The following is a 27,588-nucleotide window of genomic DNA, read 5'->3' on the forward strand; positions in this document are numbered from 1 at the left end:
CCACCATCACCTTGCCGCAAGCCAATAGCAACTTTTTAATTGGTTATCCTTGGGTCCGCTCTTGCACGCTCCAACAAAGTCCAAATTTCCTCTCGTCGTTTTTATGAACTCCATCCCATCCTTGGTCGTCGTCGTCGTCGTCATCGTCGTCGTCACCGTCCTCCTCCTCCTCCTCCTCCTGTGCCCCTTCACGCGTCCCCGATCTACTCTCTGATCCCTCGACGTCGCCTCCATACCGGAGTCCATCTCAAAATGTCACTCTTGCACCAGTGTTTTCAAGACAATACCCATCTACCCACATTCATCTATTTACTCATTATTTTCCGTTTACCGTGAAATTGCACCCTTACCTTTTACCTATGTCAACGAAATTGGGCGAAGTCACGTGATCACTCATGTCTCGTCTGCCCCTCCACACACACACACACACACACACACACACACACACACACACACACACACACACACACACACACACACACACACACACACACACACACACACACACACACACACACACACACACACACACACACACACACACACACACACACACACACACACACACACACACACACAAACTTTACGGACCGAAAATTTCTGGAAGGATGACCCGCTGGACCAACAACTTGTCCATTAGATCTTCAGGCGCCTCTTGATACGGACCCAGTAGGGTTTTCTTCTTTTTCTTTTTTCCTTCGCAGGCGGCATCATTCGAAAGCGTGCTGGCCTCTCATTCGCTTAGTTGTGGATTCGAATCCCGCACTCCCCCCGATTCCCTGCAGGGACTGTTGCCTGCAACAGCATTTCGAGTGCATAGGGCAAAGGTGACAGCTCCGGCTGCAGCTACTCAGCGCCTCCTGGCGTTGGCTCCTCAAATTTACCTTATTTGTATATTCTACGAAATGGGGCTATTTACACCCGCAGATTGTTTTATACTTAGCTCATGAAGGATTCACCCCCCTCCCCCGGGGCCAATTCTCAAAATTCTTAGTCATGGTTAAGCACAATTACTTTCGGATTTCTAGTACCTACAAAACCGACGGCCAAAACTTCATGTGAAAATATGGCCTATATACTGTAATTCAAAATTCATGTGTAAAAGCTTGTTCAGTCATGCTTTTATTGGGGGAGGGGGAGGCATGCACTCAGTGTGTTTCCTAGTTATCAGCTTCGTTATTCATTTATATAAAATCTCGTTATTCATCGAATCATTTCAATATCTGCATTCGGCCTCGTTATGTGCCGAAAGATATCACGCCGGTTGTCTGGTTTTTGCTCCCGTTCGATTGAATCTCAGGGAAACATGGCCACCATCATTCCTAGTTATCACCTGCATTACCTCTCGCGCTATCTCCATCAACATCGCATCCATCACCTGGCACCGGCCCTCCAGTACCCAATCACCGGCAACCCTACCAACGTGGGACCACGGGAACTATGGCGTTTCCAACAAAAAGCCTCAACCACAACTACCACTACCATCACCAGTAATAACACATCATTACTACTCTTTCGCTGGAACCTCTACTACTACAGAACAACTCCTCGGCACACACTGTTACTCTACTGCAGTTTTGCGCACATCCTTCAGACGCGGATTTTTATCAAAATATTATCCCTTTCACTGCTACTGAAAGAGAGAGAAAGAGAGAATGTGTGTGTGTGTGTGTGTGTGTGTGTGTGTATTTTACCTAGTTGTATTTACCTAGTTGTATTATACGGGAAGGGAGCTATGCTCGTAGTGACCGTCTTTGTATTTCTCAGCATCAAGTTTTTTCTTAAAATCCTGAAATGTTTACACACACTGTTTCTTTGTCTAATTTATTCCAAGTATCTATCACTCTGTGTGGGAAGCTATTCTTTTTTTAGATCTCTTCTGTAATTATCTTTTTTTAGTTTCTTTTCTTGTCCTCTTGTCTTTCCATTGTCCCTGTGTGTGTGTTTGTGCTTGTGTGTGTGTATGTGTGTGTGTGTGTTTGTGTGTGTGTGTATGCGTGTGTGTGTGTCTGTACTGTTATCTGCTCACTGTGCCGCTGGTTCAATAGGACCTCTGTGCACTTTGAAGAATCTAAAAACCAGCCTCGCTTGGTCTCCCTCTTAAAGATTAGCTAGTGGCTAACGCCAGACGATTCTATTCAGTTCGAGGATGAGCGGTGGGCGTTCAAGGACGAGTATATTGACAATGGCCGCAGCAGATGGAGGAGCAGTGGGTAAGGAGAGCGGGCGATCCAAGGCCAACACACCGCTGACCTTGAGACGATCTCTCCGCGCTGAAAAGTACATATGCAGCTCCGTGAATAGGTCACATGACCCAGGGGGAAAAAATGGAGTGAAGGACATTATAATGGAGATAGAGTGGCAGATGTGGGAATGGGCGATACATGTGTGAGGTACATATATGGAAAAAAAAAAAAAACGAGGAAGAAAAAGTAGAAGAGGAGTATGGTGTGATGCTGAACAGATGACAAAAGACTTAACGTGGAAGACAAGCCGGACATATGAAAGGACAAGAAAGAGGAGTATGCAAGAGTAACGTGGCAGTCTGGTAGTCATGTGAAGAGCGGAAGAAGATGAATGGAAGCTTTAGTTTAACAGAAGACTCCGAGTGACTGACAACTCGACTTCACAGAAAGAGAATTTTGCAGGAGTGACGTAGTAGTTCGGCAATACTGCGATGACTAGAGGAGGCTGGGGAAAGCCTTCGTTCAACAGTGGAAAGAGCTGATGACCTCACTGCCCAGCTGTGAGTGGCACTGGGTGTCAGCCACGCCAGCGGGCAGGCACCTTGCCCTCCTTCAAGCTCGGCCGGCGTCTTAGGTCACCTCCCCCTCACCGCCTCCCCCGGACCATCCTGCCCAGCTGCAGTGGTATTAATAGTCAGCCGATCTCATCCTCCACCATCTGCCGCCCTTCTCGTATCAAGGCGGCATCACATTTCGCCCGGCTGTTGCAGCGCCCATCTGCGGACACTCAAGTCGCCGCAGTTGGTTGGCGATGCATCAGCGGCGGCGGCGGCGGGCGGCAATCCATCCATCATGCTCGCGACCCAGATCAAGAGGCGGCGCGGCGGTCTCGCTCCTCGTTCATTAGTCGAGACCATTTCACTTCAAGCTTGTTAGCACCAGCAGGTGCTCCTCCAAGCTAAATGAAATCATCGGACGTTCGCAAAAGAAGAAAAAAATGAGAAAAAAGAAAATGAGGATGACGATGATGATAATCTAACCTTTTAATCATCCCACAGAAAACGACACAAAACTTATTCTGGCTGCCGCCTGGCGATTGCATTTAACGTGGTGGTACAATTAACCTCATCTCGATTAAATATTTCACTGTTTGTGGGGGCTTGTACATTTACTCAAGATGTCGCCGGGCAGTTTTTTTTTTTTCTCGGCTGAAGGAAATATGGCCACAGTGCAGAGACACGGTAGTAAACTAAGATGAATAAAGCCTCTACAGTTACATGAGACAAGGCTTCCCTTGAGGGACTCCCTACTCGACCCACGGGGCAGTCACCAGGAGGGCTTGAGTGAGGCGCCCCGGGGACAGAGGCTGTTGGCTGGGGGCTTGCTCTGCGCGGCTTCACCTACGCCTCCACGGAAGCACAAGTAAAGAAGGGTTTGTCTCCTCTGCTGTGCGCACACAGTATACGGGAAGATGGAGGAGGAGGAGGAGGTGAAGGAGGAGGAGGAGGTGAAGGAGGAGGTGGAGGAGGTGAAGGAGGAGGAGGAGGAGGAGGAGATGAAGGAGGAGGAGGAGGAGATGAAGGAGGAGGAGGAGGAGAAGGAGGAGGAGGTGAAGGAGGGGAGGAGGTGAAGGAGGGGAGGAGGAGGAGGAGGAGGAGGAGGGGGAGAAGGAGGAGGGAACTGAAAAACAAACAATGGAAATAGAGGGAGATGGTGTCTTACTTACGGATGCCGAAGACTGGAAGACAAGAGAACGATAAGCAGAAAACAGAATAATGTAAATACGAAGCCATAGCGTGCACCGAATAGCAAAAAGGAAACGAGCCCTCCTTCCCCCACCCTGCCATACGAAACACAAACAAGAGGGGCAGAGGGGGGGGGAAGGACGCGGGGGAGAGCGAGAGCAGAAGGGGGAAACGGCAAGGAAAGGGGAGAGAAACAGAAGGAAGAAGGGAAGATAAAGAAGGGAGGAGAATGAAGAGGAATAGGAAGGAAAATGGAAGGTGAAAAAGGGAGGAGGAAGAGGAGTTATATGGAGTTACATAGACAAACGAACAGTACCAGATCTATTGGTCCTTACAATGCTGTTCTGGTACTGAACCTATCACTAATACCTTTTTTTTAATTAGTCGAGGACTGGTAGCTAAGTAAATGTCGAGACTTTTTTTTAATATCTCTACAGTGGAACAACCAATGACATTGGATAGTAGACAATTTCATATATTAACAACGCGACTGAATAAAGTATTTCGCCACGTCTATTTGAAATCATTTTCCTACAATCTTGCATCCATTATTCCTAGCTGCATTGGAGGTGTCAATTCTGAAATATTTTTCCCCACATCCATATTTTCAATTCCTTTCACAATTTTGAAGACCTTAATTAGGTTACCCCTCATTCTCCGTTTTGAAGAGACTAAACAAATTTAGTTCTCTTATGCGCTCTTCGTACGGCTTGTTCCGCAACCTACGGATGAGCTTTGTTACTCTACACTGCACTTTTTCTAATTTCTGTATATCCTTCTTGTAATATGGAGGCCAGCACTGTACACAGTATTCTAGGTCATGTCTGACTAGGGAATTGTAAAGATTAAGAGGAGGAGGAGGAGGAGGAGGAGGAGAAGGAACAGGAGTAGGAAGAGTCGTCAATGACGTAGTTGAATGTTCGGTATTCATGAAGAAGTAAAGGGCGTGAGAAAGTAGGAATAAGGAAGGAAGGAAAATAGTGTGAGAGAGGAAGGAAGGAGGTACATCTCTCTCACGGTCGAGGGGAAGAAGTAAACGATAAGATATAGTGAGTGGGAAAAGGGGGTTGGGGAGGTGTATATAGATCCGGGGGGGGGGTGAGGGAAAGGGAGAGAGAGGGATAGAGAATAAAAGAGGTGGAAAAGGAAAAAGATATATATCGAGTACAGTAAAGAGAAGCGATGAAAGGCGGGGGGCGGCCACGGCTCTTTTTTTTCTCTTTTTTTTTTTCTTTCTCTCTTTTTTGACAACTCATCTTCAAACTCCTTGAGGACTCTTAAGGCCAGAGCAGGCCACCCATGAATGCACCAGGCCTCACTGCATCTCATACATAGCAGACCAGGTCAGGTCAGGGCAGGTCATTTTTTATCTGAATAAGTGAGACCGGGTCAATGGGTGACATAGACAGAGTATCTCTCTCTCTCTCCCTCCCTCTCTCTCTCTCTCTCTCTGGTATAGTATGTACACACAATTACGTACACACGCGCGCACACACGCACACATACACACAAAGCTGGAATAACATGTGAATTCAAATCTAAATATGATAAGTGGATATTGAAAATATAAACAAAGCTGGAACCGTAGAGGGACTTATAGCTCGATATGATAAATTGGAGAGTAGAGAACACACACACACACGCGCGCGCACACACACACACACACACACACACACACACACACACACACACAAACACACGCATACACACAGTATGTGAATCAGCTACCTGGCCACCAACGTCAGCACCTTGTGACAAGCGAAGATGGTCGTCAGGCCTGACAGGCGAGCCGGCCCAATGGGGGAGGTGCTGACGTCACCAGTGCCCGAAGGAGTCGTTGCCTATGGCAACGCCCCTGTCCTAACTGTGCGAGTATCGAAGGTTAACCTTCTTAAAAGACCATTTAACCCTCTTTCAGGGTTCTGCTCTGGCTAAGGTAAATTTTAGTTTCAGAAACCCTTTTTTTTTAACCTCATAATAAATGGAAATTCTGGTAAATCAGTAGCAATTGGTTATTGAACACGCGCGCGCGCGCACGCCAAGTCTGATAACAAGAAACCGTGATCGTATCATCTGCTCGGTTCCTATGCTTTATAGTTTTACAGTGTAACTCACATCCAGCCAGTGACACAACTTGAAACGATTTACTCCTTCTCGCTCTCCTCCTCCCCCACTAAGTCAATTGCGTTTCCTGGGACTGGGTAATGGTTCCGACTTCCCTGGTCTTAGTTCTTCGGAAACGGGACAGAACCACCAGGGACTCCTTTCGCGGGATCACGAAGTGAGCGATCTCAAGGCTCAATACGTCTCCCTGGGCTAGTTAGAGAACCACCGCTGCATGTGTTCAGGTGAAGAGTGTCAGCAGCCGAAGATGGTGTGCCTTAGGCTCGTGAACGCGAAGAAGTCGATCGATCTCATTGAACTTGGAGAGAAAGAGAGAGAAGAGAGAGATAGAGAGAGAGAGATGAGACAGAGAGAGAGAGAGATATGAGACAGAGAGGGAGAGAGGAGACAGAGAGAGAGAGGAGACAGAGAAAGAAAGAGGGAGAGAGAGGGAGGGAGGGAGGGAGGGAGGGAGAGAGAGAGAGAGGGAGGAAGGGGGGAGGGAAAAGTAGGTACATAGATTTTCCCCTTTATTCGAGGGTTTGCCAACCCACACTCACACTACCTCTTCCAGGCCCTATTACACACGCAGTCAGTCCGTTATTCTCCCTCTTTCTCTCTCTCTCGTCGCTCCTCCCAATGGGGAGCGGAGACTTGCATGTGGAGGTGAAATGAGAGACGAGGGAGCAGGTGTGTGGGGCGATGGGGAGGGAAATGAAGAGAGTTAGGGAGAATGGAGGGAATGGGGAAGGGAAATGGAGGGAGAAGGGGGGGAATGGGGAGGGAAATTGGAGGAAGCAGGGGATGGAGTGGGCAAGGAGCAGGTGGAAAGGGGAAGACAACGGACGGGTTGGTGGCAAACGCCTGCTGTTGTATCTATTGCATTTTGTAATACAACGTCTCCTCAATGCATTTCCTGCACTCCCCGATTCAGAGCCTGAGACTGATGTTCCTCCGGGAGACCTTGTGGCTGCTTGCTGTTGAGGAAGAGGGATGGAGAGAGAGAGAGAGAGAGAGAGAGAGAGAGAGAGAGAGAGAGTGAGGAGAGAGAGGTAGGAAGAGGGAGAGAGAGGTAGGAAGAGGGAGGGAGGGAGGGAGGGAGGGAGAGGGAGGGAGAGAAAGATACCTGGGCCTCAGGGGACCACTTCGAGGGGGAGCGCTTACAGGATGAAGGAGAGTGCTGCCACCTGCCTGGAGGAGGAGCGCATCATGTCGAGGGATAAGAACTCCTCCCATGAGAAAGGAGAACAACGCCGTCTCCTGAGGGAGGACGAGACTTGCCTGACGACGAAGGGGACAACGATCCGAACAAGGCGACACAACCCGCAGCCAAGTGCCACCAAGGAAAATGTTAAAAACTGCATTGGACATTGAACGTTTCCAACTCAAAAAGGTTGTTTGTGTGTGTGTGTGTGTGTGTGTGTGTGTGTGTGTGTGTGTGTGTGTGTGTGTGTGTGTGTGTGTGTGTGTGTGTGTGTGTGTGTGTGTGTGTGTGTGTAAAGCAAGATAAGTTTGAATTTTTGGCATGCAAATTTACAACTTTTACTTGCACGTTGGGTACAAACGTTTGATGTTGAATGAGCGTTTCTCTCTCTCTCTCTCACACACACACACACACACACACACACACACACACACACACACACACACACACCTTCGGAGTAGATGCGGTATAATACTCGAAGCGATTCCGCCCCCGACTTGGCCACATCGAATCCCAATATCTTCTCGAATGCCTCCTTTCGAGGCAGGAAGAAAGAAAGAAAGAAAGAAAGAAAAAAATCCCATGCCGCTGTCGCCAACAACAACAGCAACGTTTCCTAGCGTTTAGACCACAACGAACCACCCTTTAAAGCTCACAGACGATGAAATTTTTACTCAGTTGATGGAAACCCCGTTTAAAGCATTGACCGATTAACGGTAACGATTATCCCTGCACGTCTCGTGTGTGTGTTTAAAGTCTGTTTCGAAGGGCTCAGATGAAAAGGACACAAATGGGTGACGGATGGGATTGTAATGGTTGGGAGTCGTTGCACGCCTTCGCTGGCTAACTCCCTTAAAGGAGTACGAAGCATTTGGTATATAGATAAACATATCTATGTATTCATGCAGGTATGTATGTATGTATATATGTATGTAGGTATGTATGCATGTACTGTATGCATGTATAGCCAAGGAGGATTTTCAGGAGATAAATCCAAGACACGATCTTTGATGAGTAATCTGTGCCTCCCTGCACTGCGTCTGTATCATGCGGTGTAACAGGAGGTGGATAGGTGGGTGGGGAGACCCTTATTCGTTGAGGTGATGAGACGGGGGGGGAGGAGGAGGAGGAGGACAAGGAGAAGGAGGAGAAGGGCGGGTCTTAGGGGGTGTAGTTCGACCTCGTAACCGCCCCCTCCCCGTTCTTTGACCGCCTGGAGAACACCACTTTCCAGGACCGAATAAAATCGTCACTAAATACCCACTCACTCCCACTAGCTTTCGGACAGTGGTCACACTGATAAAGAAGCTCCGTGGATCACTAGTGGTCGACGGACCACAAGTTGAGACACAGTGTCTCAGGGATGGTGTCTCACCCAAGAAGATTAATCTTGCTGCCGCCAGACGAGTTTAATCATCTGGGAGACGACCACGACCACTCACGGTAAACTCTGGAAGTCCGGATCCAAGATCCAGGTACCATCGCCAGACGATTTCATTCAGCTCGAGGGACAATCCTGAGAGCTGGAGAAGCCTCTCACAGGGCTCCTCCTCACTCGGACCCAAATCCAGACACTCCCAGACCCGTCCGTCGTCCCCAGACTCTCAGAGGGAAAGAGGGAGGAAGAGAGACAGAGACAAGTAGACAGACACACAGACATAGAGAGAGCCTACAACCTAACCGAGCCTGGCTGGCAGACGGGGACGGGGGTCGATGCGTCGAGAGAGCCCGAGGACTTAATTGCTTGCGATCATTAGCACACAAGAACACAGCGGGGGACCAGGCCGAGGAGGATGGGGAGGGGGGGAAGGGGAGAGGGGGAGAGAGAAGGGGGGTGTAGGCTTGGGAGAGATGGGTGAGGAGGGCGCCAAACTGGTCAAGGTGGAAGTTGGGTTGGGAACGGTCGGTTGACTCCCACCCACCCCACCCCCAGGAGGAGCTTCGGCCTTGAGGGCGAGCCTCGGCCTTAAGGGCAAGCTTCGGCCTCAAGGGCGACTTCGGCCTCAAGGGAGACTTCGGCCTTAAGGGAGACTTCGATCATAAGAGTGAGCTTCGGCCTCAAGGGTGAGCTTCCGCTTCAAAGGCGAACTTCGGCCTCAAGGACAAACATCGGCCTCAAAGGCGAGCCTCGGCCTCAAGGACGAGCCTCGACCTTAAGGACGAGTTACGGCCTCAAGGAGAACTTCGGGCTCAGAGAGATATTGTTTCAAGAAGGAGCTTCTGCCAGGAGGTTCGGGCTCAAATAAGCGGGTCGGACTCATGTAAGAAGTTCGGGTTGAGTGTTTCATCCTCAAAGAGGTTTTTCGACATCAAGGCCGAGCTCCAGCTTCCAAAAGCTCCAGCCCCGAGTAGCAACTTCGAGCTCAAGGAGGTGCTTAAGTCCTCGAACAGGTTCTTTGGGTTCAAGGCGGAGCCTCAGTTTCAGGCAGGGGCCTCTGCTTCAAGAACGAGCTTCAAACTCTGACAGGGGACTCATCTTGAAGTACAAACTTCAGTCTTAGATCACGTTACTGAAGAAGAAGAGGAAGAAGAAATACAAGAAGACCAAAAACAAGAAGAAGAAGGATGCCATGCCGAAGTGTGTGTGCACTTTCGATTGCCACGGGCGACTCATCCTCGCTGCTGCCAGGCGATTTTATTCAGCAGAGAGGATCCCCCCCATTCGGCCGAAGGAAACCTTCGCCAGGCCAATGGGGTCATGCGAGAGAGCTTCCTAATGCTCGAGGGAGAAAGCGCGCGAGTCGAGAGGGATTTTTTATTTTTTCTTCTTTTTTCTCCCAATTGGGAAGGAGCACGCTCAAGTTGGAAGGAGAAGGTCGGAAACACGAGGTTTAATTGCAAGAGGGTTCACGAAACTGAAGGAAGCCGAAGAATCTAGACAAGGCTTAAGAAGCTTCGATCTCACGAGTGAACAGACAGGATCCAGATGGACAGGTAGGGAATTCTGGCGGACATAAGGGGGATCCTGATGGACAGAAGAGGGTTCAGCACATAGGGCAAAGGTGACGACCTCCTCGGCCGCACCCAATCGCACCTCCTGGCGTGAACTCCCTCCCTCACCCACCCAGCTGGGTTGTGACAGCGTCCCGAAAACTAGGGACATCTAGAGAGCTGGCAGCACTGGCACTCATCAACGCCTCCTGGAAGGCGGTGCGACTCCAAGCGAAATGAAAAAAGACGGATATCATGCCGATCCTCAAACCCAAGGACCCACACAGCTACAAGTCCATATCCCTCATGTCCTACATTGGCAAGACCGCTGAGCGGATGGTCGTCAATCGCCTCCTGTGGTAGATGGAACCCTTCCATCACAATATGCATGATTTTATAAAAGGAGCGTCAGCAAATGACTGTGTGGCGACCCTTCTTGGATTGGTCGGTAGTCAGCCTTCAGTTGTGGTGTTTCTGGATCCGTGAGGCCACGAAGACGAGATTAGATCTTTCCAAAGCCATGACGAGACCATGCCTAGGTGCCGGCCACAAGGTCCTCCGGATACAATATATTCAAGCGGTACGTTCGGCGATGGACTATGGATTAGTTCGTGGGACAAGCTTGATGTCCTCCAAGACAGACTCTCCGCACCGTCACTGCGGCCCCTCCATGGACCAGAGTGGTGAACCTTCGACAGGAGGCGGGTGTCACCTCCCTTCGCCTACGGGCGGAGAGGCTTTTTTCCTGTCCTTTCGTCCGACTTTTGACCTTCCCAGGGGAAAGTGAAATGAAGACTTCCCTCTTGAGTGCCCTAGAAGCCGAGGGAGACTCCACTGGTCACTCCTGGAAGGTCTATGCGACGAATGCGATCCGCGCCTTTGAACCCCGGGAACTGGTTCGGCGACGTGCTCTAGACGCCCCTCATCCGGACTACGCTCCACCCCCCCTCCCCCGCGGCGATCTTTCTGAGTCATCTTTCAACTTTTCTATCTCAACGGATGGAAGGCTGACTACGACCTGTCACGTTTCACGTTCCCCTATTCGTATACACATTTTTCTTTCTTCCTCTGTCTTTCCCCGTTCTCACGGTCTACGCCGTTTTCAAGGGGGTTCTGCTATCTGACAGTGTTGACATTTTTACAGCTAGCCGGTGGGCGACCAAGACGGTACCACGGCTTGGGTTTCCTGTGCCAAGCGCAAGCTTTCGTTGTCTTTGGGTTCGACCGGCAATTCAAGGGGAATTGCCGGATCATCGTATGTATCTTTTGTTTTGTGTCTTTGGTATGTTTTTGGTTTGAGATGTGAGTTCCAGAAGTATTGTAATGGGCTCTGATTAGATTAGTAAGTAAGGAGTAGGAGGTTTTCTTGTGTTATTTAAAAGCCATTAGGTGCCAGTCCATGCCCTAAGCGGTTTTTGGCAACCCCGTGGTCATGTCAGACTATGTAAGGACTGACCAGACGAGGGTCGACACAACGTCGAGACTGTACAAATTCAAACCAGGCTTATTGACCACATTATGAATCGACAGCCTTTAAAAAAAAAAAAAAAAAAAAAAAAAAAAATCGAGGCTTTTATCCAGCTTCTTTTCCCCGAATAGGATGCTGCCGCCTTCCGTAAGTTTAAAGCAATCGTAAATATATTTCTCGTTACCCTTTTTGTTTGTACTTCGTGCGATGCGTGGTGACCAGACTTTTATCTTAACTTAGGAGTGTCTTATTTTCGGTTTGACAATAGTATAGCGCGGAGTTTTTAATCCGCTTTAATAATTCTTTATATTATAGTTATTTAAATGTACTTGGGTTTAGAATACTTTTGTTTCCCTCAATTTTAAATTCCGTTGTTTGAGAGGTCAAAGTTATTCAATTTTATAGTTAATAAATGTTCATAATTTTTTTTTTAAGTTTTCTATCAATGAACTATTCCGTACCTGGATAATAATCTCTTGTTTGAAACAAAGTTCATTAATCACAACCTGACAATAGAGATAATTCAATTCTAAACCATCAACCCCGGCCATAAGGTCCATCAATCCCCCCCTTCCCCCGCTAGCGAGCTTGACGTACTACAAGGAAGGCTCTGTGGACCCCCTCACGGGAAGGTGTGGCGCGGCTTTTACAACTATGGAGAGTGAGTGACGGAAGTTCTACCCTTCAGACGGAACTTACTGCCATCTCCAAGTCCCCGGACCGCGTTTTCTCTCCCGGGCAAGGGGCAGTAGTGATCCACACAGACTCAAGAGGGTGCTATTGACGTCATTCGGTCCGCGAAGATACGGTTGACGTCTACTTAGCGACATCAACCCAGCACTCGCTGCACCTTCTGGACCGGCATGGAAGGTCTGCAACATCTCACTGGAACCCCAGCCACATCGGGATTCCAGAGAACACTATTGCGGATGCTGCTGCCAAGGTTACGACGAGGCTCAGCAACATAACACTGCTCTTGGTACCAACGCTCACACAGATCAAGGATGTCACCGTCAAGAAGGCCAGAGTATGTCTAGGGCCAAGCACAGCAGCAAGCTTCATATTTCGGAATCAGCGCTGTGGTATTACCTCGTCACTAGGTACGAGGCAGTTCCACCTGCCTCCGGGCAGAAGGGCGGAATCTACGGTCCACAGGATCCACCTTGGATATCGCTGTGGGTGGCAAGTGCTACGTGCGGGAAGAGACAATCACAAACGCTGCAAACTCTGTGGGGCTGAGGTGCAACAGCTTCTCCACCACTACCTGCTTGAGTCTAGAGCCACGGGCACCCTTCGCCTAGGACTCGGCCCGAGGGGGGGGGGTTTACCTCACCGTCTCCCCTTCCGAGGCAACCCTCAGCTTCTTGGGGGCAACCCCTCCCCTGAGATCAGGGTGACGCCGCTAATAAAAGTGGCATCGCGCGGACAACGGACCGTGAATAGGAACTCTTCCGGACCACCTGCGAGGTCGAGGTCCGAGCAGAAAAAAAAGAAGAAGAAGACTGTGTACAACACAGGGGAGCGACTATAGGAACGGGAGGTGGGAGGGACAATACGAAAGGTTGGAGGAGTACGGAGATAAAGTGATACAAGTGAAGGAGGTAATAAAAGGAGGTGGTAGAGGTGGGAGGGGTAGAGTCTGGAGGTAGAGACAAAGGTGATGGAGCTGGAGGAGGTGGGAGGTTGGGTTTGGGCACAAGCTAATGGGGCTGGACGGCCCTAACGAGGGCGGAAGCTTATGAAGTCGCGAGACCCGCTACAAGGAGGTGGAGGGGGAGAGGATGAGGAAGCGACTAAAGACATGGCGGCCAGGAGGAGGAGGAGGAGAAGGAACGAGATAGAGAGAGAAGGAGATGGAGGGACAAGGACGCGGAGACGGAGGACCATGAGAAAGTGGAGGAAGAGGAAGAGTGAGCAGAGGAGGAGGTAAAGGAGAAGAAACGCGACGAGGAACAAGAGGAAGACATCTTGGCGGCCAAGACAAAAGGCCGAGACAAACACAAAGACAGACAGAAAAACAGCCCCCAAGCAAGGCGTGAGGCCATGCAGAAGACGAAGAAAAAGAAGACAAATGCCCCATGGGGTGTGGGCGTATGCATATGTGTGTGTGTGTGTGTGTGTGTGTGTGTGTGTGTGTGTGTGTGTGTGTGTGTGTGTGTGTGTGTGTGTATGTGTGTGTTATGCATATATGAAAAGGGTAGGGGGGCGGGGAGATGGAGGAGAGAGAGAGAGAGAGAGAGAGAGAGAGAGAGAGAGAGAGAGAGAGAGAGAGAGAGAGAGAGAGAGAGAGAGAGAGAGGAGGAGGGGGATGCCTTGGAGGAGACCGAGAAACGAGGGGGTGGGGGAGAGAAGGACCAAATGACATGGAGGGATCTTTCTGTACTGTGGAGCTCGGGGGAGGAGGGGAAAGAGGAGGAAGAGAAAAAGAAAGAGGAGCAGAAAGAACTGAAGGAGAGAGGATACAAAAGAGGAAAAGACAGGAGTAATAGGAATAAGGGGAAGAAGAAGAGTGAGGGGAGGACGAGGAGGAGGAGGAGGAGGAGGAGAAAGAGGAGAATCGAGATGAGGGAGGACAACAAAACCTAAGAGTCGAAGGAAAAGAGCTAAACGGCTCACCCCGTGATTAAATGGGTTTAAGTCGTCGGTTAGGGGGGCCTCCCTACCCCTCAGCTGAATGAAAGCACCCTCGGCTAACCAGAACAAAACACGTGAAAACATCTTTTCGAAGGACTTGTTGAAAAGAGAGAGATAGAGAAGAGAGAGAGAGAGATAGAGAGAGGAGAGAGGGAGAGGAGAAAGGGAGAGAGATAGAGAAGAGAGAAAAAGAGAAAGAGAGAAAAAAGAAAAAGAGGGAGAGAAAAAGAGAAAGAGGGAGAGAGAAAAAGTGTGTGTGTGTGTGTATGAGAGAGAGAGAGAGAGAGAGAGAGAGAGAGAGAGAGAGAGAGAGAGAGAGAGAGAGAGAGAGACGATGGGGGACAGGTCTGGGGCACTGACCTCCCCATCCTCACATCGCTTAAAAAAAAATATATATATATATATATATTATATATATTATATATATATATATATATATATATATATATATATATATATATATATATATATATATATTGTAGCGATGGGGGGTCAAAAGAGGTGGTGGTGGAGGGGACTGACTCGTGGCACCCCCTTTCCCCCCTATTCAACTCCCTAATCACCCCTCCCTCTCCCTTCCCCCTGACACTAACACACTCTATTTAACTCTGTAGCTGACACGTAAAAGCAATGGAGACCGTTCGTATTAATTAGAACAGACCGGAAGGCGATTCTCTGGTACAACCAACTATTTTTGGACCAAAAATCATTAGCGACTTCACACCATTTGTCCATTTAGTGTGTGTGTGTGTGTGTGTGTGTGTGTGTGTGTGTGTGTGTGTGTGTGTGTGTGCGTGCGTGTGTGTACGCGGGGGGTGTGTGTATATGTGTGTGTGTGTGTGTGTGTATATATATGTGTGTGTGCGTGTGTGTGTGTGTGTGTGCGTGTGTGTACGCGGGCGGTGTGTGTATGTGTGTGTGTGTGTGCGTGACTGACACACAAATACATACTGTATATCGCATATAAGTATGTAAAGACCATTACTTCCACTGAGCAGTACTCATCAAAGTGTCACAAAATCACTAGACGCGAGACACTAACCTCGTCCTTCCTCTGCTTTCGTGTCACGCTCCAACCTCCCACTCCCTAACCCCAATACCCACGGCTGTCGCCAGGCGATTCTATCCCCCCCCCCCGGGCACTCCTCCCAACTCACCCCACCGGCTGGAACTCTTCCTCTTATTCCATGTCTGGCGCCAATCATCGACTCTTCCTCTTATTCTATGTCTGGCGCCAGGCGGCAATTTCATTCACTTCCATTGCACCCTTTGGCAGTCTTTCGGATCGCAACCTCTGCCCAGGTCTCACTTGCAACCTCTGCCCATGTTCACACATACGCAGGCACGCACAGCAGGGCAAAAGCTTCCAAAGTAAATAATACGTGTCTAAGAACAAAATAGATTTTTTCTTAAAAGATGAAGATGAAGATGAGAGGCCTCGGCGATGGCAAAGACACTGGAGCCAGTGCCAGAGATAGAGACGGTAGAGGTGGCAGAAATGTCTTCTTGGTATTGGATGTTAGTGGCGGTGGTTGTGTTGCTAGGGGTGACATAAGGAAAAGAGGAATGATGAGGAAAGACGGGGGGGGGGGCATCTTGGTGCAATGATCGGTTCTGAATAATTTAAAAAACATTATGTCAAAGACAAAGTTACAGAATGGGTGGCGGAAAGTAGGCTACTAGCTAACTTCGCAAAGACTGAACCGCAGGCGGCATATGCCGCATTCATATATGGAGTTAAAAACAACTGGAATTACATCTTAAGGACGGTGCCGAATATCACCGAATTATTAAGTCCTCTTGAAAAAACTATCAGGTCAGAAGTGAACTAATTCCTGCCATCACCAACGGACGGATACCAAACGAACAGGAAAAAAAAACTAATTGAACTTCCACCAAGAATGGGGGGGCTAGGCGTATCAAACCCGCTAAACCTTGCCAACATAGAACACCAAAACTCTATGAAACTCACGTCCTCCCTGACAAACATCGTTTCACAAGATCAACAGGAGAATAACGTGGAGGAAATCAGATAAATAAAAAATAAAAAACATATCAAAGAGAAGGGAAGAGAGGCAGAAGGAGGAGCTTTGCGCTCTTTTAGTTCAGCTATCGAATAGTATGAAAAGAAAGCAATGGCACAGGAATATGGGGCGTCCAATTGGCTGATAACACTACCAATCGGGGCAAAGGGATTCAACCTAAACAAAATAGAATTCACCGATGCCATTGCCTTGAGGTATAGATGGCCATTGGAAAGGCTGCCTAACAGATATTCCTGTGGTACAGTTAGATAATATGCAAGCAGGGTGGATTCATTTGCGTGAGACATGACGAGATAAGAGACTTCGCTGCCCAAATGCTTCGGGAGGTGTGCAAGGATGTGGCAATCGAACCAACACTACTCCCACTAGGAGGAGAGAGCTTCAGGCATCACACTCCGAACACACCAGATGAAGCGCGAGTGGATGTCAGCGCAAGAGGTTTCTGGAAACGAGGAGAATTGGCCTTTTTTGACATGCAAATATTTGACCCGTTAGACCCTTGTTACAATAACCTAACTATTGAGGCGTCCCACTCCCGGAACGAGAATGAGAAAATCAGAATGTACAAGGAGCATATACAGAATGTGGACCAGGGCTCATTCACTCTGATAACCTTCACGACTTCAGGTGAGATGGGTCCAAGAGCAAAGGCATTCTATGCTCGTTAGGCAGAGGTGATGGCAGAAAAGAAACAACAACCAGAGAGCAGCATTGTAGCGTGGATGAGATGTAGACTATCATTCTCACTATTAAGATCAGATTTCCTATGCTTGAAAGGTACCAGGTCTCCACCCTCGAAATCAGCACAAATACAAAACCTAGATTTTGAGCATACTGTAGCAAAAACTAGGATAAATAAATTTCTGTATTAGGTTTCATTAAAGTGAAATAATATAAAATAAAAAGAGGGTAGTTGACCACAGTCATCGGCGAGAAAGGGATCAATAAACTGTCTCTGTGGGAGATAGATCCTGACTGCTTTCACCACACAGTTCCACGAGAATGGAGGTCGTTAAAAAAAAAATAGTAGTAGTAGTAATAGTAGTACTAGCACCAGCGGCAGCAGTAGTAGTAGTGGTAGTAGAGGGAAACGAATAAGAAAAGGAAAAAAACTAGACGACGAAAAACAAGAGTAAGGCGAACAACTAAATAAAGAAGGAAGAAGAAAATGATTGTTAAGGAAAGAAAATGAGAGTAAAAGCAGGCGTGAATGGAGAGGAAGAGGAGGGGAGACGAAAAGGAAAGTAAAGGAAAGAAAATGTGAAGGGTTGGGTGAGAGGGAAGAAGAGGTGACGGGAGGGGAGGGGAGGGGAGAGGAGGAGAGGGAAGAAAAGAGTGAAAGGATGGGTGAGGGAGGGAAGGGAAGGGAGGAGATGAAACGTCAATGGAGAAGGGAGGGCAATGGGGCACAGAGAAGAGGGCATGGAAGGGAAAGGAAGGGAAGGGAAGGAATACGAGAAGATACGGAAATTGTCTTGAAAGGGGGAAGAACAAGGGGAAGAGGAGTGTAGAGGAGAGGAGAGTGGAAGAGAGGGAAGTTCGAGTGAAAGTGCGAGGAGTAAAACTGGAGATGGAAGATAAACAAGCGAGCGGGGCCGGGAAGAGAGAGAACAGGATAGAATACGAGAGAATGAGAGAGAGAGAGAGAGAGAGAGAGAGAGAGAGAGAAGCGAGCGGGGCCGGGAAGAGAGAGAACAGGATAGAATACGAGAGAATACGAGAAAATGAGAGAGAGAGAGAGAGAGAGAGAGAGAGAGAGAGAGAGAAGGGAGAGAGAGAGAGGAGGGTGAGAAAGACAGAGAGAGGGTGGGGTTAGAGAAAAAGAGAGAGATAGAGATAAAGATGGAAACAGGGAGAAGAACTATGTGGAGAGAAGAGAAAGACTGAAGAAAGGAAAAGAGAAAAAGAATAGAGAGGAAGAGAAAAAAGGAGAGTCATGGAACGATTACGAAGAGAGGGATGAAAAGACAGGAAAGGGAAGGGAAGGGAAGTGGAGAGACAGGAAAGGGAACGAAGAAAAGGAAAGCGCCATGGGGGGATGAAAACAGAAGGGAAATGAAAGGAAAAAGGGTAAGTAAAGTGTAAGGAAATTATGAGAAAGAAAGCGAGGAAGGAAAACAAAGGAAAGGGAAAAGGGTGACAGAAAGGAATAGGAAAGAAATGGAAAGGAAAAGAAAGGTAAGAAAGGAAGGAATGAGAAAAGGAGAGAAAAGGAGGAAAAGGAATTAAAAGGAAGGGAAATGAAGAAACGAGGAAGGGGAAAAACAAAGGCAAAAAAAAAAAAAAGAAGGTAAAAGAAAACACGGATAAAGGAAAGCACGTGGAGACAAAGAAAACGAAAAATAAAAGAAAGAAAAAAAATAAAAAAGGGAAGAAAACAATAAAGAGACAGGACAACGACGACGACGTCAACGCTGTCCACGGTAACTATGGAAACGGTAGACTTGGAAAACACCGCAAGCGTTGTTTCAGTCAGCGCCAATATCTTCCACCGGATGTTGGTGATGGAGAGGAGGGGGGGGGGTGCTGATGGAAGGGAGTTACATGGAGTTACAAGGCGTTACATGGACAAACGAACATCAACAAACCTATTGGTCCTTCCATGGCTGCTTCGGTAGTGCAATGTAGTTCAGTTCGAAGCTTTAAGAATCATTTAGATAAACACCTAAGCAAGATGCTGTAACGATTATAATTTATTTTATATTATTTGTTTTTGTTTTGTTATCATTTGTCTGTCTGATTTTCATTTATTATTAGTTATATGTCAATTTATTATTATTTACTATTTACCTGTTTGTTTATTATTTAACTATACCTATGCATTTATTTATGTATTTTATTTGTTATTTACATTATTATAGTTTTTATTTATTATTTTATTATTATTATGATTTTTTTTCGCATCCGACCTAGATATGGACCAAAAGGTCTCCTGTCGGCATGCTCCGCCTTTGTAATCCTTTGTAAAATCATACTAGTTTGGGGTTTGTAGCTCAGTAAATATAAAGACGTTTTCTGAATACCTCTACAGTGGAACAAGAGGGGATACGAGATACGGGGGAAAAAGTATTTGGAGGAGACATTAATTGCAATCTGCTTTTGTATAAAGGTATTCATGAGTGTGTGTGTGTGTGTGTGTGTGTTTGTGTGTGTGTGTGTGAGAGAGAGAGAGACTTGTACATTATACAGCGTTAAGCGAGAAGGCTGGTGACACCCTCCCCCCCACATATATGCATTATATATATATATATATACAGAGAGAGAGAGAGAGAGAGAGAGAGAGAGAGAGAGAGAGAGAGAGAGAAAGAAGCGCTCCACGACCCAGCAAGGTACCTACATAAAAGACAATTTTGGCTACGTTTTCAATGTATGCGCTGAAATTCCTTCAACCCCTTCCCCGCCTTTTTTTTTTTGGTGGCAGTACTGCTTAACAACTCCTGGATGAGCTTCACTGACCTTACCCAAGAAGACCATGATAATACAATTGTAATTTTACTATCCACGCGTAGCCTATTCCCACAATCATCCAATCATAAACTTAAGAGCACGGACGTAAAATACACATTATCTCCATCCTGAAGAAAAAAGTAAATAAAAAGATAAACGCATCATCTCCATCCCCCCCCCTCCCCCCAGCCCTAGCTTGACACTTTCCAGCAATGCAACTATTTCAGTACACAAAGTCAAAAAGACTTAGGAAGACCTGCGGTTATCTGTCGCGGCAACCAATCACTGGAGCACTATGCAGCCCTTCCCACCCTCTCCTCCCTCCCGCCATCACAGCACCAGCTGAAAAGGACTTGTCGTCGGCGACGACCAGCAGCAGCAGCAAGCAAGCAAGCAATCAACACGAAATACCATCAACTTTAATATCGACCACTTTTCGTCACTTGAGAGCCTCGCACCACCTCTTCGGCACGCACGCACGCGCGCGCGCACTACACTCAACAGACACACACAGACAGACAAACGGACACCGTCAGTGGCCCCCGACAGTTGCTAACGTCCTACGCAGTTTTACGTAACACCGGCCCCTTACCGAATGCATAGGTTTCATGCAGACTTTTTTTTTTGGGGTGGGGGGGGTGGGGGTGGAAGGGGGGAAGCTTTAATGAGGTACCTACGGACCAGAGTAACACAGCATTAATTTTAATACTTGAGACTCGCCTCGACTCAAATAATGCTGATCACTTTTCAACTTCCATCTGCCATGTTTACACTAGCGGTTAGAACCGCGGCGGTCCAATTACAATACGAGTCAACGGAGGCGTTCACACACAACCGCGCAGTTTTCCTTGCCTATGCGGTACCGCCGTGGTTTCCGCACGGTCCAAACCGCCTGTGTGAACAGGGCCTAATTGGACTTCTCCTTTGCCACTTCCATATACGTCTCCACCTCTTCGTCGCAAGATTCTCCCCAAGGACAGAAGCGCCGGTTACCGGCCACAAAGTAGAAACAAGTAAGATCATTAAGGCAACCTCTGTCTGAAGTTACAGTACGACTCCACGTGTCAAGCTCATCATAAAGTCTTAAGTGTACTTTAAGTTTTCAACAACTTAAGACACGACAGGCTCGTTCAGTGCAGTGCCTCGTTGTATAGATGCGGCTGTGGAGAACACCTGATTTCATTCAACAGTCGAAGAGACTCCTGCTGGGTTTCCAAACAACCCAACTATCGAAAACCACACAGAGGTAACGGGAGGGAGGGGAAGGGGGAAGGGGGAAGGGGAGGGGGGAAGAGGGAAGGAGAGGGGGAAGGAGAGGGGGAAGGGGAGGGGGAAGGGGAGGGGGAAGGGGAGGCGGAGAGAGAGATAAACAACATCCCAGACGTAGAGGCTGTATCGGTCAGAAACCAACGCCAGATGCAGTACGAGGAGGAGGAGGAAGAGGAGGAAGAGAAGAAGGGGAGGAGAAAGCCTTAGCAGCCTAAAGAGAGCAGAATCCTCGAGACAAGTCTAGACCTCTCGAGCTCTCTTCCTCTCCGCCAGACAGACACACACACGGGCGCACACACACACACACACCTGCATTTCCCCGTGCCCTTCCACTCCTTTTCCTTCCTCCTCCTCCTCCCGATTATTCGTCGTCTTCCTCCTCCTCCTCCTCCTCCCTCCTTCCCACCACCATCAGCACTTAACCAACATTCCATCAACTCCATTTATCTTTTATTTATTTATCTTTTAATCTTTTGGCTTTCCCGTCAGCCACTAGATCTTCGATTTGTCCCCACCACCTCTCCGTCCTGCCTGAGACGTACACTTCAACTTCAATGGAGAGAGAGAGAGAGAGAGAGAGAGAGAGAGAGAGAGAGAGAGAGAGAGAGAGAGAGAGAGAGAGAGAGAGAGAGAGAGAGAGAGGGAGGGAGAGAGAGAGTCCCTCTCAATAGTCTCCTGTCCTCCCCCTTCCATCCTACCCACACCCCCTCCTCTTCCGCTCTCCCTCACCCTCCAACTGGCTCCCACTTCTCCTCCACCCCCATCAGGGTCACGTGACTATGGCAGTTGGTGATCTTACGCGACTGAGAAGGCGGGGACGGGGAAGGGGTCCCGGAAGGTCAAAGTCTGCTTCAACAGTAAGGCCGTTCCCTCGACAGCGCAACGTTGTCTCTTGCAAGCCAAAAGAAAATGTATGAAGAGCGTCCTCGCGTTGAAAGACCTTCGAAGAAAATAGCATCCTTTCATCAGATATTTACCTAAACTTCCTCTTTTCTTCGCTCGCTTTACAAGTGCATTTTTCTCCTCCTCCTCCTCCTCCTCCTCCTCCTCCTCCTGCCTGCCTCTCTCTCTACCCTCTTCAACACAGAAACGCCCTTAAAAACCTTTATTCTGGCTACTAACGAACAATTTCACTCATCCCCAAACTGAATTAAATAGTCACCAAAAAAGAGGAACAAGATTTATGTTCCCCGTCACCGAATTGAAAGGTGCAAACAACCAACCAACACAGCATTACAAGGCGTGCAAGCTCAGGTACATTATGCATGCACATTATCTCTTTTTCTCTCTTTCTCTCGTCGCTCCCATGCACTCACACCCGTAATAAACATGCAAATATATTCATGCAGGGTCTGCCCAGGCACAGAGATGCGGGGGAGGACGACTGACGTCCCACGCCTCTTTATCCAGATTCGAAATCACAGACGGCCTAACGGTCACGTGACGTGACGTCATGTCGGCCAACATGACTTTGTGTACCAAACCTACTTTCATATTTCATCATAATTTATTTCAACTGATATTCTTATTTGTTTAGATATTTGTTATTTTTCTTTAACATAATTTTGTCTCTCTTCCTGACGGAACGACAATCTCGTCGACAAAAATGTAGACAATACCATAACCGCTCCTTCAATCTCGTGGTTGCGGACGGTTCCAAAACATTACCATGCTGCCGCCAGGCGATTTCATTCTACCACACGAGAGAACTACAATCCAGACCAACCCTCTGATGAGGAAACGTTTTTCTGCCGTCTGCCATGGCGAATCATGCATGTATGCATGCATACATGCATGGCGGAGACGCTGCCGCGTTGCCGATGTGTGAATCCTCTGAAGGAGGAGTGATGAGACAGAAGTGGGGGGGTGAAAGGCGGAAGCGGGGACGAAACAGGAGGAAGAGGAGGAAGAGGAGGAGGAGGGGAGGAGGAGGAGGCAGGATAAGAGGCAGTGCAAGGAGGCGATGAAGGAGGCGGTAACGATGAAGAATGCGGAGGCGGAGACTAGGTGTGTGTGTGTGTGTGTGTGTGTGTGTGTGTGTGTGTGTGTGTGTGTGTGTGTGTGTGTGTGTGTGTGTGTGTGTGTGTGTGTGTGTGTGTGTGTGTGTGTTTACCTAGTTGTATTTTACGGGCCTGGAGCTATGCTCGTTGTGACCCGTTATTGTATCTCTCTACATCTAGTTTGCTTTTGAATTCGTGCATATTTCTGGCATTAACTGTTTCACTGTTCAATTTGTTCCAGACGTCAATCACTCTGTGTGGGAAGCTGTTCTTTTTCAGGTCTCTTTCTTTGGTTTCTTTGCGTGTCCTCTTGTTTCTCTTTTGTCCCATTTTAATAGATCATCCCTATCAAGAACTTCCATTCCTTTCATAATTCTAAATATGGTCAACAAATCGCCTCTCTCCTTTCTCTGTTCTAGTGCTATCAGTTGTAATTTCTCCAATCTTTGTTTATATGTTAAATTTGATAGTGTAGGTGCCATCTTGCTCGCCGCTCTCTGGATTCTTACTAATTTTTTTATGTTTTTCTTTGTGCTAGGTGCCCACAACGATGCAGCATATTCTAGTTTCGGTCTTATTAATGCAACAATTAGTTTCTTAACCATCTCTTCATCCATGTAGTCGAAGGCCACTTTCATAGATCTTAACAAATTGTAAGTCTCTCCAAATATCTTGTTTACATGTGTGTGTGTGTGTGTGTGTGTGTGTGTGTGTGTGTGTGTGTGTGTGTGTGTGTGAGAGAGAGAGAGAGAGAGAGAGAGAGAGAGAGAGAGCGTAAGGCGGCCCGATGATGTCAAATGCCAGGAGAGCTTCAGAAGGAGACCCGGACGGGGAAGAGAGGAGAGGGGAAGAGAGGAGAGGGGAAGAGAGGAGGGGGGAGAGGAAGAAACGAAATGAGCGGAGGGGTTTGAAGGGGGGAAGGCGAGGAGATGATAAAGATGGAGATTGAAAGTATGGAGATGGGGTGGAAAAGAGGCACGAGAGAGAGAGCGAGAGAGCGAGAGAGAGAGAGAGGGGGGGAAGAGGAATAGAGAGAAGATAAAAAAAGAAAATGAAACGAGGAAAAAAAATGTGGAAAAAATTAGGGGGCAGAAGGGGAGCAAAACGTTTATGGGAGGAATGGGGAGGATTTGATGTGAAGAAAGCTTGACAACAACACTACCACTACACCACTGCTACTACTACTACTACTACTTTTTTTAATAAAATACGACCTCCATCCTAGTGGAACTGTGTGGTGGAAGCAGCAGGGTCTGTCTTCCACAGACACAGTTCATTGGCCCCTCTCCCGCCAATGACTGTGGTCGACTACTACTACTACTACCACTACTACTACTATTAACAATAATGTTAGGATGGGAATTGTAAAGTGGAGAATTGCGAGGGAAGGGAAAGAGAAAAAGAAAAGAACCTAAAACGGGGGAAGAAGAAGAAAGATGAAGGAGGATCTGTAAGATTCGGGAGGAGAGGAAGAGTGAGTGGGGGGAAAGGCAGGGAGTGAATGGAAACCAAGACAGGGATGGAAAAGAAAGAGAAGAGGAAAGGAGGGGGGGGAAAGAAAGAGAGGAGGAAAGGGGGAAAAAAGGAAAGGGAGAGGAAAGACGAGGGGAGGAGAGAGAGGAGGTAGAGAAGAAGAAGAAGAAAAGAAAAAGAGGAGAGGTGAGAAAGAAAGAGGAAAGAAAAACTTTACACTTGAGAATGCAACAGAGAAAATTGAAAGGGGCTCGAGGAGGAGGAGGAGGAGGAGGAGGAGGAGGAGGAGGAATAAAAGCAGCAGGGAATAACGGCGGTAGAAGAAGTTCACAAAGAAAACGGGGCGCTGGAGAGAGAGAGGAAGTACAGAGAGGGGGAAGGGATGAGAGAGTGGAGAGAGGGGAGGGTGAAAGGAGGAGGGGAGAGAGGGGGAGGAGAGAGGGGGAAGGAAAGTGGAGATGGAAGAAAAGAGAAAGTGAGAGGGAAGGGAGAGAGAAGGGAACGGGAGAGGGTAATGGAAGAAGGTAGAGGGAAGAGGGAAGGGAGAGGGTAATGGGGGAAGGTAGAGGGAAGAGGGAAGGGAGAGGGCAGGACGTGGGGAGAGGAAAGGGGAGAGAAAGAGGGGAGAGGGATTAGAGAGAAAGAGGGAAGGACGAGGGGAGAGGAAGGGGAGAGAAAGCGGGGAGAGGGATGAGAGAGGAAGAGAAAAGAGAGGAGAAAGGGAGGGGATACCTGCGCGTGTGGCCTTTCCCCTCGTAAGGAAGAACGAAGAGAGAAGAAGGAAGAAGGAAGAAGGAAGGAAAGAAGAGGTACTAAACGGAGGCCGAGCCGAGCCGAGCCGAGCCAAGACCAAAAGTCCAGATGAAGACGAACGAGACGATGATGAGGGACGGCGCGAGCTACCCCCTAATTAGGGGGGAGGGAAGGAGGGGAAAAGGTAGAAAGAGGACAAGGAGGAGAAGAGGACAAGGAGGAGAAGAACAGAGGAGAGGAGTAAGAAAGAGGGAAGGGGAGAAAAGGAAAGATGACGAAAAAACAATCAGAAGAGGAATGAAGGAGGAGGAGGAGAGGAAGAAAGGAGAAAGGAAAAATGGCGAAAAGCGGAGAAGAGGAAGGAGGAGAAGAAAGTAAGAGAAAAATGGAGAGGAAGAAAAGATGAGGCAAGGAAGAGCGCAAAGAACAAGGACAAGAATAAAGGTGGGGAAGGAAAGAGGGAAGAAAAGTGGGGAGGAGGGAGAAAAAGAAGGACAGAAAAGAAGAAAAGAGGGAAGAAAAGAGTGGAGGAGAAAGGGAGAGAAAGAGAGGGGAGGGGAGGAGGGTGAAGGGAGGCGAAGAGTAACAAAGAGGAGGGGAAGACTGGGGAAGGACGAAAGGATGGGAGAGAAAGGAAGAATGGAGGGAAGCAAGGAAGGAGGAAATGAAGGAAAAAAGAAAGGAAGGAAAGAAAGAAGGAAGGCGGGAAGGATGGCTGGGCACGCAAGAGACGGAGGGTAAGAGAGGGAGGGAGGGAGAGAGGAGGGAGAGAAGGAGAGGATCCTACCTCGTTATGGAACGAAAGGGCTTCAGCCAGCTTGATTTTCCATTGTTTTCTTACTGTAAGAGAAGAGGCGGGAGAAAGGGAGGATCATGAGGAGGAAATGGGGGAGGAGTGGGAGGATGGAGGGAAGTGGAAGGAGGGTTAGGGAGGGAAACGGAGAAGATGGAGAGGAGGAAGAAGAATGAGGATGTGGAAGAGGAGGTTGAGGAGGGAGGAGGAGGAGGAGGAGGAAGGAGGAACGGGAGGAGGAGCAAGGGCAGGAGGAGGAAAGGGAGTAAAAATAAAAAAAATAGATAAAGATAAAAAAAAATAAAAAAAAAAGAGAGGGGAAATGGTGGAGGCAGAAAGGGGATGAACAGGAGGAGGAAAGCGAAGAAAATGGGGTGGTGGAGCGGGAGAAGAAGACAACGAGAAGAAATGTGGGAACAGGAGGGGGAGGGGGGGAGAAAGCGAGCGAGAGGGGATGGAGATAAGATGAAGACCAAAGAAGACATGGGGGAAAAGAAGGAAGAGCGGGAGGAAGAGGAAGAGGGGGAGGAAGAGGAAGAGGGTGATAGAAAAAGGAGAGGAGTAAGAGAAATAGGATATAGAAAAGGGAGAGGAAGGAGAGTAGGAAGAGGGAGAGAAGAGGGAGATAAGGAAGGAGGAAGAGGAGGAGAAAGAAGAGGAATAAGGGGTAAAAAAGGAAAAAAGAAGGAAAAGGAGAGGGAAGAAGATGAGGAGGAAAAGGAAGAGAATGACAAGGAGTGAGGAAGAGGAGACGACGACGATGACGAAGGCAAAGAGAAAGCGAACGAGTGTGAAGAGGAGTAGGTGGAGGGTGAAGAGGTGGAAGTGGCTGTCGAAGTGAAGAGGAGGAGGAGCAGGAGGACGACGAGGGGGAGCATGAGGAAGGGGAGGAAAGGAGGAGGAGGAAGAGGAGGAGCAGGTAGAGGAGGAGGAGGAGGAGGACGACGACGGCGACAAGGGGGAGGATGAGGAAGGAAAGGACGAGGAGGGGAAGAACAAGGAGGAGGAAGAAGAGGAGGAGGAGGAGGAGGAGAAGGAGGAGGACGACGACGGCGACAAGGGGGAGGATGAGGAGGGAAAAGGACGAGGAAGGGGAGAACAAGGAGGAGGGAAAGGAGGAGGAGGAGGAAGACGATCCTTCCGTTAAAATGGTGATGACCTTTCTACAGACATGGGAAGCTATGGGCATAGGAAATGGGAAGGACAGGGGAAGAAGAGAGGATGAGAAGGATATAGAGGTGGAGAAAGAGGGGAAGAAGAGGGGGGTGAGGAGGATAAAGAGGTGGAGAAAGAGGGGGAATAAGGGGAGGAAGATGGCAGGAAGGTGGGGGAAAGATGGGAGACAGAGGAGAGGATGATGGGAGGAAGAAGAGGAAGAGGGACAGTAGTACTAAAACTTGTATTAGTAGTTTTCTTAATAAAAAAAATAGTAATAATAGTTGTAGTAACGCCAGCAGCAGCATGGTACTATATGCCCGGTGACTTAAGCAAGTACAAGAAAGGGAACAACAAGAAGGCTCTTTTGTCAACGCGGCAG

General features: G+C 48.3%; 1 protein-coding gene across 1 annotated transcript in view; it reads right to left on the reverse strand.

The window, feature by feature from the left end:
* Sema2a (Semaphorin 2a) overlaps positions 1–27,588 on the reverse strand; it is a 633,246-nt gene that overhangs the window by 111,378 nt on the left and 494,280 nt on the right. The gene's annotated exons all lie outside the window — the stretch shown is intronic.

This window comes from Oratosquilla oratoria, chromosome 1 (assembly GCF_046742065.1).
Source record: "Oratosquilla oratoria isolate Oo_2021 chromosome 1, ASM4674206v1, whole genome shotgun sequence".
Lineage (NCBI taxonomy): Eukaryota > Metazoa > Arthropoda > Malacostraca > Stomatopoda > Squillidae > Oratosquilla > Oratosquilla oratoria.